The 11,425-nt window shown below is 35.9% G+C and overlaps 1 long non-coding RNA gene across 2 annotated transcripts; it reads left to right on the top strand.

The window, feature by feature from the left end:
• Positions 1–3,157: 3,157 nt before the first annotated feature.
• LOC146882546 (uncharacterized) lies at positions 3,158–10,330 on the top strand. 2 transcript variants are annotated; one of them, XR_014984998.1, is made up of 5 exons: positions 3,158–3,805; positions 4,319–4,443; positions 4,626–4,676; positions 4,855–4,929; positions 10,188–10,330. It is a non-coding gene; the product is annotated as an uncharacterized LOC146882546 (long non-coding RNA). The 2 variants fall into 2 exon arrangements; XR_014984999.1 differs by lacking the exon at positions 4,319–4,443 and having other exon boundaries at positions 10,188–10,328.
• The last annotated feature ends 1,095 nt before the right edge of the window (positions 10,331–11,425 follow it).

Below are 11,425 nucleotides of genomic sequence, written 5' to 3'. Positions count from 1 at the left end.
GATGGTTGTAACTCCTATAAACAACAACATAAAAGGATGATCGCATATACGATACTATCCTTGATTAGTTAAGATTTTGAAGTTTTTCATAATATAACTCTTTCCCTCAACCAACATATCTTCCCATATAGCCAAATCTTCCTTCTTAACCAAGCCCTGAATGATATCTTGCTGAACACAAAAATCAACTCAAATTCATAAAAATTAAACTCAATGATTACAAATTTTTGTATCATAAACAACATGAACTTACCTTTTCATCCATCAAAATCATCTCAATATGAGTATTAGGATCGCGATTCTTTACAGACTGCAAATCAGTTATCCTAATAGCAAGCTTAATAGTTTCTCTTTGTCAATCAATCCCATTAATAAAATCAAATTTTCTGGTCATCTATAACCAATTTTGCAAACACAATGACTAATTAGATAACTGTTGAAAACATATAGGTACAACAAAAGAACAATCTATAACAATGTCATGTGTACCACACCTAGCCGGCCTAGCCAAGTTATATCCATAAAGCCCTTCTACGTAACCACCAAGGACGCAAATAATAATCACCATGTATGAACGAATGATAAGTACCCGGCCCAGACTGCCAAAGAAGTAACTGGCCTAAGCCGCTAACTGAGAATAATTAAACACGAACTTAGCAATAACTTAGCATATTCGGGACACTACCAGTAAGGCCCTTGAGGCCCACGATATTCGAATTAAGGAGCCTAGACCATGACCTAGGCCCACCTATGGCCTAAGCAGGAGCCCAACCCATGACATGGCAGGACATAATTAATAAGCCTATAAATAAGCATGGAACATCATGTAATCAAAATTTAAATATTTAACCTTGACACAACACACAAGAGTAGCTGAAATACCAAAAAAAATTGGTTAGAAAATATTATGTCAAGGAAAAATATATTAAAATTATTCTTAACACAATCAAAAAAAAAAGATTTACACTAACAATGACAAACATACAACAAAACATTCAATAATCAAAACACTTCAACAATGCCCAAAATACAAAACAACAATGTATAATCACAGACCAATTCTTTTTTTATAACAATAGTGAAAGAGGAGAGCAAAGTGTTAGGGACATAACAACAACAATTACGTAACAACAAAAGAATAAGGGTAGAAAAATACCTTATATACAGACCAACACAGTCTATGTTTAGAGAGAATCAAAACCCATAACCATACAACAAAAATAAAACAGAACACAAAACAAACAAATACAAATACATTTTTATCTTTAGAAGACTACACAGTTTTCTTGGACTTCAAAATACATGGACATCAATCAATCAATCGGTCAAATTTCACAAGTATTGAGTAGGAAAAGCAATTTGACGCTGAAACCCAATTCACAGATCAAAACTTCACCAATGTCGGGGGTACTAGGGAAAAGGTAGAAGGGAAAAACAGAAAAGACAACAAAAACCTAATAATTAGACATGCGTCAACATGATAATAAATGTATTTAGGTATATTCATTGGTTGTTTGTCGTATATTGTTATAGATAAGAGAGAAATAAAATCATTGAGCGGGTCAATCATGTAGCTAAACTATAACCACCCACTTAGGTACATAAAAGATTAAAAAAAAAAAAAAAAAACTCACATTCAAGATCCAAAAATGAAAATTTCAGATCTTGATCATCATATATCCATGCGTTTGTTTCTTCTTTTCTTCTACCATAGGTTTCTACCAATATCCCTTCTCTCCTTCAATACTCTCATTACTCTTCTTTCATCCCTATCCTTCAACGTTCTGTCTATTTTTATCATTCAACATTTACTTTTCTCAATCATAACAAGTCCATCTATTCTTCTACTACATTGCTATTCTATTTTCCATATTCGTGATTTTTCTTATTTTTACGGTTGTCATTAATCCTTTTTAAGTTAAATGAAAATAAACTAGTTATTATTATTAAAACTTAACTTAATAAGATTAAAATTATATGCAAAAATATTATAATTAAATAAAAATATTATGATAATATTACTAAAATTTATTATTATTATTATTATTATTATTAGGATTAAATATGTTTTAGGTCCTTCAATAATCAGTGAAAATTACAATTAATCTTTCCAAAATTTTGACCCAATTTAGTATTTTTTGCCCAATTAGTGTTATTGTATACAAAAAATAATATTTTAACATGAATTGCTAAACGTAATTTTTTATAATTCTAAAATGTTATTAATTAACATTTAAAAAGTTATTTTAACTCTCAAAGTAGTACTCTACGTTATAAAATGTTTTATTGCTTTCAGATCTCACTGCATCGTATCAATATACTTTCATCAAAATTTCAAATTTATATCAGATGCTCTTAGTAAAGTTTTACACGTATTGTTTAACCACAACACAATAAATAGAAATACTTGTTTTCAGTACGGATAAATTAAATAAGAATATTCTGAAAGAAATTATTAAACACGAATCACGCGGGGCCATTATCTTTGTGGTAAAGCAATGACTTCAGAGAAACTCTGTTTCCTGTCAAGTTACAATCATGCTTTTCCATGCTCCCTAATCATTATCCTTGGACGATTCTTAGTTATTTTAAGGGTGGAAATGGATTAAATTTTTAAAAGGATTCAATTTAAATAATTATATTAGGATGATATTTAGATCTATAACCTTTCTTAAATTAATTTGATTTTTTTATAATGTTTAAATATATGGATTGAATTTTATATTTAAATTATATTTTTAAAAATAGTTTAAATGCTCATAAATTGGTTTAATAGTGATTTCAAAATCTAAAATATATGAAAACAAATACCTCTGGAAAAGACCCTTATACTCATATTTAAATTTTTGACACCTGTCCAATTTTTTGGTTTTTTTGTCATTCTCCTCTTTTAACCATTTTAACTCTTCCCGCTCTCCGTAAATTGAGATTCATCTTTTAAGCTTCTTGACTCAATTTGAAATTTTTTGTCTTTTCTTTCCTTTACATACTCTGCTCCTCATTAGGTAAAATACGAAAGTAGCCTATTTATTATTTTGTCATGTGTCCAAACTTTGGGTTTTTTCGTCATCTACCACTTTTAAGCAATTGATGATTTTAGCCTCACTGTTTTGATGTGTTTTGATGGTCAGCCACTACTCCACTGATAGGACAACAATGAAAGGATTGATGGGCTTTCCTAAATCGGTTTCCCGCTCCTTTGGCATTTGCACAACCCACTCAAATTCCCAATCTCCTTTTTAACACAAAACAAACCAATTATCAATCTCCGTGCATAGAACCCCTCACCTTCCATCTCTTTTTCTCCCCAAAACCAATCTTTCTCATTCTCTTCTCCAATCACTCCTTCATCTTCTCCACTTTACAACCAACACCGGAGAAAATCTCCTCTTGATTCACTCAAACGCCGACGAGAGTCCAACAAGCCTCCACGGTCAGCGGAGGTGACGACTTCACCGCGCGACCACCATGTTCACTCATCTTCTACCATAATCGACTCCATCCCTAAAATGGCCCACTACCAGACCTTTGCCGGACTGAGACTCCTTTAGTTTCGCCTCCATTATCCTTTAGTTTCATTTTTTTTCTTTATTTTTTGTGCTTATTTTTGCATTATTCTGTTTCAGAAATCGTTTCATCGGCCGCAACACGGGTTTGCTGCGTTTGCACATTTCAACGAAAAGGAAAACGATGACAATAAGTAGTGGTGGTTCCTTTCGTGAGCGATGATGGTGGAGAGATCGTGGTTCTATGGCAGCAGTGGTTCGAAAGGGAAGAGAAGAAAACCCTTTCTGATTAAAATAAGGTTTGTGTTGGCTATTATGAAAACTCTTTATGAAAAACCCTTTCTATTTCATATTTGTGTTTTCTTAGTTTTGGACGTTGGTGTTTGGTGCTTGGTTTCTCCAGACCATGTATGTATTTTAGTGTGATGTTTTTAACATTTGTATGTGTTCTTATTGTTAAAGGTTTGTGTTGGTCAAAGGTTTGTGCTTTATATATATTTCATAAGGGATATGGTATTTAGGTGTTAAAATAGCATGTAAAGGTACATTTTACAATTTATTGTTTGATTTGATGAATGTTTTTTTTTTTTGTGTTAAAAGTTCTTATCTTTTTAGTTGCTTCTTGGTTCTTTTTCTTTTTATTTTTCTTCCTGTTTGATGGCTTTCATGTACTTGAAGAGTAAAACTTTTTGGGAGATAGTTTTTGAATGTTTCTATCATGTGTTTAGATTATTAAATTTTAAAGTTTTTAACTTTTTTTTTTGTTGTTTCTTGGTTATTCTTCTTCCTGTTTGATAACTTTCATGCACCAGAAGTTTTAGGAAGACAATGGATGTCGTTATCGATTTGATGCCATCGTTGTGGACGAGAGTTACAAAGTTCTTGATTCTTGATAAGAATATGAAAATGGAGGTTTATGCTGATTACAGAGTCAATGGTTTGTTCTTTTTTATCTTTTTTTATTGTTTTTTAATTTAAATTGATTTTCGTTTACAATTGTTATATAATAAAAATAGGCTAGAATCTTATTCATTTTATCTACTTAGGAGTCTCTTTAAGAATATGAAATAGGGAAGAGTTACTAATTAACAAATTTGATTTTGTCTAACACTACTACAGTCAACCAGGTACCTGCAAGATTATTTGGAGGGCAAGAAGTGTATGTCCTTGGTATGTATGTACTGCTTTCAAACTTCATTTTACTCCAAGCTGATTAAAGTTATACTTATCATAATATGGGTTTTTCTTTCATGAGAATCCTATATATGTATTTGTGGTATAATTCTTTTTCTCAAAATCATGAATTTTACTAATTCCTTTTGTTAACCTTTACTTACTATTTTCATAGATTTTAACACCAAAACCTGGAGAAGAAGATTATCTTGATACTTCGTATCTGATGTTTACGTTTTATATCCTATGGGTAAGTTTGGTTTAGTTGAACATATATGCATTTAATTTGTTACTGTAGTTAATTTTTGCTTTCTAATAATGTCTTTAGATGTTTAATATAATATATCGATTTCAAATTGTGGACTTTTGATGGTGATGGTTGTAACATCCCTAGCGCACCCTCGCCCAGAGCATGTCAGGTTACTACAACCCGATGCACCCCAACCCATCACCCTTCTCCGTCCATTCATACTGGGTGGGTTGTTGCCAGTGGGAATCGAACTCCTAACCTGACCTTTAACACCTCTGGTTCACCAGCAGATGCTACCAGTTACGAAGTCCCAACCAATTCACCTTTATGATAACTCATATAGATTTAGCAATTTTACCATCACGTCACACATTCAATATGTAACAAAAAAGTGCACTTTTTTTGTAACATCCCTGGCTACCCCTCCTTGGGCCCCAGAGGCTGTCAGGTTACTACAGCCCAATGCACCCCAACCCATCACCCTTCTCCATCCATTCATATTGGGTGGGTTGTTGCAGTTACGTTTATGGTAATTATTACTGGCTTTTATGATGGTGTGTAGGCGCATGACGGTGTGTAGGCACAGTTCTGTGAAGTTAGATGGTTGGCTGGGAGGGAGAGACCTATGAGAGTGAATTGGAATAGAAATTAGGTGATGAATCAGGAAGGAATACTACACAGGGATTAATTGAGTATAAATCCATTTAAGAAGTGTCATAGTATGTTTATGTCAATGTGTGGTTGTGGGAGTGGTAATTAAAAAAGGGGAAAATGATGATTCTAATTAAGATTGCAGGTTCTACAAAACATGGGTTTCTTTAGGTATGTACTTTTGGGATATTGGAAAATCATGCATTAGTGGGTTAAGGTATCAATCATAAATTGTGTAGCCTTAATTGGAAGGTATTTGAGTGGAAGGTGTGGTACTATTGCAACGTGATATAAGCAGGTTGTTTGACTTTGAGATACTGGATTGTGTGTCATTTTTCATAAGTTAGAATAAGTCATTGGATAATGATGGAATGCTTGGTAAATCTTATGTCTTGAATAAAGGGATTTGGGAATGTGAGTTATAGGTAATGGAACCATGTGTGGTGTGGCAAAGTACCAAGAATCAAACCTTGATGGATAAGAGTACATTAATACCTTCAAAGGTATTTTTGGATTGTAGGACAATATGTTTTTAGGTGCTAAAAACCATCAGAATCTCGTTACTGGTGTGGCGTCTGGCAGATTACGAGTATCTGCCAAGCGATAGGACTAGTAGGGGTGTCCCTACAACGCGTGATGCCTAGCGGTGAGCTATGAACCACAAGGCGATAGGCCGTGAGACAGTGGGTCTGAATGCAACCTGGCGCTTGGTGACGAGGGTGTCTAGCCATGTGGTCTGCGTAGGAATGTCACCTGGTGGCGCTTAGGCAGTGGGAACCTTTATGGTAATTATTACTGACTTTTATGATGTGGAATACTATTAGCTCATATGGTTAAAAGTACTTGATTGTGTCGGGAGGATGTAGGTTCGAGTTCTATGTATGCCAAATAGTGTGTTATTTTAATTGTTTATTATTTTGGTAATATGTTTGATCATGATGAGTGATAATATCATCCGAGATGTATAAGAATTATCATGAAACATGAATTGGTTGATTGGTTATGCATTGACTTGATAATTGTGTGGTGGTGTGTTCAAACCTGATTAACCATGAATTAAACTTTCATTTTGCCAAAATTCTTTTTGGCAAAAATGTGAAGAGTCGGACCAACCCTAACTGTCTTGAGGAGTAGATGGATGGGCTGCGAAACCATCAAGCAATGGCCTTGAATAGAAATTACCAACATTAAAAATTAAATTTCGTCTTTTTGTGTTTAAGCTTAATTAAGGTAGAGTTAAGAAACTAACTAAGAAAAAGAGGGTTTTGAGACTGCCAATAGTGACTGTTGGGAGGAAAAGATTCTGAACGCATAAATGTGAATTGGTGAGACATTGCAGCAAGGCTAGTAACAAAGGAGGCCACAATTGATCAAGAGGAGACTCCAAATTATCAAGTTTGAGCAAGGGATCTAGGTTTAGGGAGCTGCACTTCGTGCTTTAACCTTTAATTATATAATTGTGAATGTATGGGATGCATTTGTGTGTTTTGTTTCTGCCAATTTTATAAATTTTTTGTGTTTCTGGAATTTTCCAGAAATCGCCTGGCAGCAATGAAGGCTCGCCAAGCGACGCATGATGTTTGAACTAAGATTTTGGGTGCTTGATAATCTCTTGATTTGGTATGCGGGTTAATAGAAATTGAATTATCATGCTCTTGCTTTGAAGATATATTAATTTAGTGATGTTTTTTCGTTGTATAATGCCTTTGCATGAACAAATTCTTCTTGTGTTTTCATTTCTAGAAAATTTGTAGAAACCGCCTGTAAGACCCACTAAAATTAAATAATTAAATAAATAATTATTTAATAAATGCGGGTAGAAGAAGCCTTTATGACATTAAATGCTAACCTTCATGATGTGGAAAAGTACTAGCTGAAGTGGTTGAGAGTACTTTATTGTGTAAGAAGACTTGGGTTTGAGTCCTATATGTGTCAATTGTGTGTTATTTAATTGTTAGTATTTTTAAGAGATGCTTGGATGATAAGTAAGGATATAATATTTGATGTATGAATATTATCATGTAATATGACATGGTTGAGTTGGTTGTGCACTTGAATTGCAATTGAGTGGTGATGGGTTCAAACTTTGGCTTAAGCAAAATGATTTCTTTTTGCTAAATTCAATTGTTAGCATGAATGGGAAGGGTAGAGAAACCCTAGTCGTCTAAGAAGACAGCTGGAAGGAGTAGAAAACCATTAAACAATCATTGATTAACCATTAAACACAAGATTAATGCAATTTTCGTTTTTTCTCTTAATGGCCATTAAAACTAAGGTTTTGGAAAGGAAAATAAGAGAGAAATTAGAAAGGCAGAGCAATCTTTCTGCACAAACACACCTATAGTACTGAAAAACAGAGAGTGAGGGAGATTGGTATCAAGTAATATGACATGGTTGAGTTGGTTGTGCACTTGAATTGCAATTGGTTGGTGATGGGTTCAAACCTTGGCTTAAGCAAAATGATTTGTTTTTGCTAAATTCAATTGTTGGCATGAATGGGAAGGGTAGAGAAACCCTAGTCGTCTAAGAAGATAGCTAGAAGGAGTAGAAAACCATTGAACAATCATTGTTAGCCATTAAACACAAGATTAATGCAATTTTCATTTTTTCTCTTAATGGCCATTAAAACTAAGGTTTTGGAAAGGAAAATAAGAGAGAAATTAGAAAGGCAAAGCAATCTTTCTGCACAAACACACCTATAGTACTGAAAAACGGAGAGTGAGGGAGATTGGTATCAAGTTGGGAAGGAGATTGGGAGAAGGCAAGGAAAGGCTCATTGCTAAGGAGTGGGAAATGTAGGAATTCTCAAATCTTGGCAAGGAAATCTAGGTTAGGGGAGTTCTTATTGCTTGTTTTTATTCTGCTATCGATTGATTATATGATCTGAACCATAATGAAAGTGTAGAACCTGTCTATTCTCGTTTTCTTCACGTTTCTGGATTTTTCCAGAAACCGCCTGGCAACAGTTCATGCGCCGCCAGGCGACCCATGTGTAAGCCCTATTTTTCTGGGTTTCCTTTAACCGCCTGGCGGCTGTGCGTGGTCCGCCAAGCGACGCTTCCAGTTTTGGCCAGTTTTTGATTCGTGGTGAGTTTTGTGATATTTGTGATGTTGAAAATAATTATGTATGCGTGCATAAATGCTTTTAAGGAAGAAAATTCGTCTGTAAATTGAATGGTGTGTGAAATTGGTATGAATGGGGATTCCATGTGGGGTTGGGGGTCTATGGGGTGTGAGATGATGAAATGTTGTGTCGAGTTTGATCTATTAGATTGCTTGTATGATAATGGTATGGACATAAACAAACCTAGACTCGGATGATGGAACCACTCATATTTTGATTAAAAACGCGGATTGGAATTGGTAGTACAAGTGGGGTGTGAGGAATCCACGAAAGGTGCGAACAGACCTGGGTGGCAGTGTTGGTTTTGCCAGGTAGAAATGGTGCAACAGATGACCTGGATGGTGCGTGGCGCCTGGCGGTAGGCTTAGGCCCACTAGGCGGTGATGGTGCAGCAGCACCCTTGATGGCGCGTGGTGCCTGGCGATGTGAGATGCCCGCCAGGCGGTCTGAACCTAGATTCCACCTAGCGGCGTGAGATGCGCGCCAGGCGATTTTGGTCCAATGATGGTGCGCGAGGAAGTTTTCTACATCGCTTTAAGGGAAGTTTTATTTAAATGAGTTCACCCTACTCTGTGTGTGTGGCGATGATCATGTAACTTGTTACATGGGAGCAAATGTTGATGCAAGTGAGCAGATTGATGCATAGAGACGGAGTGGGGATCTCTTGGGGATCTCAACCATTTGTGAGAGTTTCCTCCCTAGGGAGTGAATACTTTTAAGCCTTATCTTGCATAGAAAGTGGCGGCACACATCCACTCATCTTCAAGGTTGCCATGGCTTCTAGCCTAGCCTTGTAGTGGCGTGATTCTCACATTTTTACCATTCCTTTCCTTTCTATTTTATGTTTTCTTCTTCCTTTAATTGTTCTTGGTTTTCTATGGTTTATGTGCTTTCCATGTCCTTTTTGTTTTGAATCAATTCATCATCTTCTTCTCTTGAGCTTTGTGAAAGGAACTTTCACATCTAGATAGCTTGCTATCTTAATGTCCAGTGGGGATTTCACTTAGCTTTCTTAATCAACTTACACCATATTCAATAATCTTAAAAAGGAACAAGATAATCCATCATCAGAAAGGTTAATATCCTGATACTCTCGTGTGGGGATACGAGTGGGGAGGTTCGTATGTTCCGTGCTCACACTTGAAAGATGCTGCGAGCGGGGAAGTTCGTAGTTGGTGTATCACGTGTGTTGGATTACGGGCATGGAGGTCCGTATAGTTGGACTACAAGTGGGGAGGTTCGTAGAGGCAAGACCACGAGCGGGTAGGTTCGTGGAAGCATCGTATATCCTGAGTCCATGGTCAATTATTTATGTGACTTGCAGGTTGAAAGGCCTTGGGGTATTAAGGTCTTGGCCAAGAATTAACTAGAATAAAATAGTTGGGTGTATCTTGATTTTATTAACTTATATGTTAACTATTTATGAGCTCACCCTTTTTATGTGTGTTTGGCGATGATCGTGTGACTTGTCACACGGGAGCAGATGACGTTCCAGGTGATGCTGGTGAGGCATAGAGCCAGAGAGGGGCTAGCGTGGGAAAGCTTTTTATGGAAGTTTACTATCATTCTATTTTCATTTTTTTTGTAAACCGTATTTTTATTGGAATATGAACTAGTATGGATTATTGGAACATTGTAGTTTAATTGGATAAGTTTAATAAATGTTTTTAATTTCCCACGTTTTGGGAAAGACATTTAAATAAATGTGACTTTATTATTTCTTTTATTTTATATTATTTAAAATTAGTAATATTTGACTGGGATGTTACAGTGGCTCTTGGGAAGACTTAGAAGGATTCTTATCATGTTTCTCTTTTATTATAATCGCCAAAACGTTGAAACTATAAAATTTAATTCAAATCCTTACATCTCCAAATCCAAATTTAAATCTAGATTGCAGAAAATAATATAAAATTGTAGAAATAAAAATATTCCCAAGCTGCCCCGCTCCAACGCTAAGTCTCACCAGCACCTCTTGCAACATCATCTGCTCCCATGTAACAAATTACATGATCATCACCAAACACAAGCAGATATGGTGAGCTCAAATACAACATACAACAATGTAATGATTTAAAATCCATAACTTTAATGAAAACCCCAACCGTCAACCCAACATTCACATCTTCCTCTAGATGCTTCTTGATTCTACACCCTTTGATGATTACATAGATCGATCTTTGTTGTCACGAATGTCTACTCGCCCCTCCGACTATAGGCCATCACCTATAATCCACACGTGGGAATGATCTTGTCACGACCACAATTCGCAACACCAAGTGGAGTTCCTCAATATGAACCACAATTTGTATTTGTCCCAAGACTACCAAACTCATCGGATAACACCAAGGAGAGCAATCTTCTAAAACCCATCCGTACGAGCCACGATCTCCCACACTCCACTGGACTTCCAAAATCACCAAGCTACAACCTCGAGTGGCCACGTGTTACCCCAATATAAGTTGCACTCGTAATTAGGCCCCTAGCAAAGCATCGCATCAAGACCTTCATCCAAAGCCATGTAGAATCCTCTTCGCAGTCCAACTCTACACCTGAAACCGCTTAGCGCAATAGTCACGTCGCTAGATGATAACGCTCTCTAAATCTCACTGTCTTTGTAATTATTGCTTGGCGGTTCAGACCCTACCGCTAGGCACTACACCAGTAATGCAAATTTACTGGTTTTTTGTTCCTTAAACAGGATCCAAGGCACTCTTTCAC

The sequence above is a fragment of the Vigna unguiculata genome, chromosome 10, assembly GCF_037176805.1.
Source record: "Vigna unguiculata cultivar grain cowpea cultivar isolate G323 ecotype 2 chromosome 10, ASM3717680v1, whole genome shotgun sequence".
Lineage (NCBI taxonomy): Eukaryota > Viridiplantae > Streptophyta > Magnoliopsida > Fabales > Fabaceae > Vigna > Vigna unguiculata.
The sequence above is the reverse complement of the archived record's forward strand: the minus strand, read 5'-3'. Positions and strand labels throughout refer to the sequence as shown.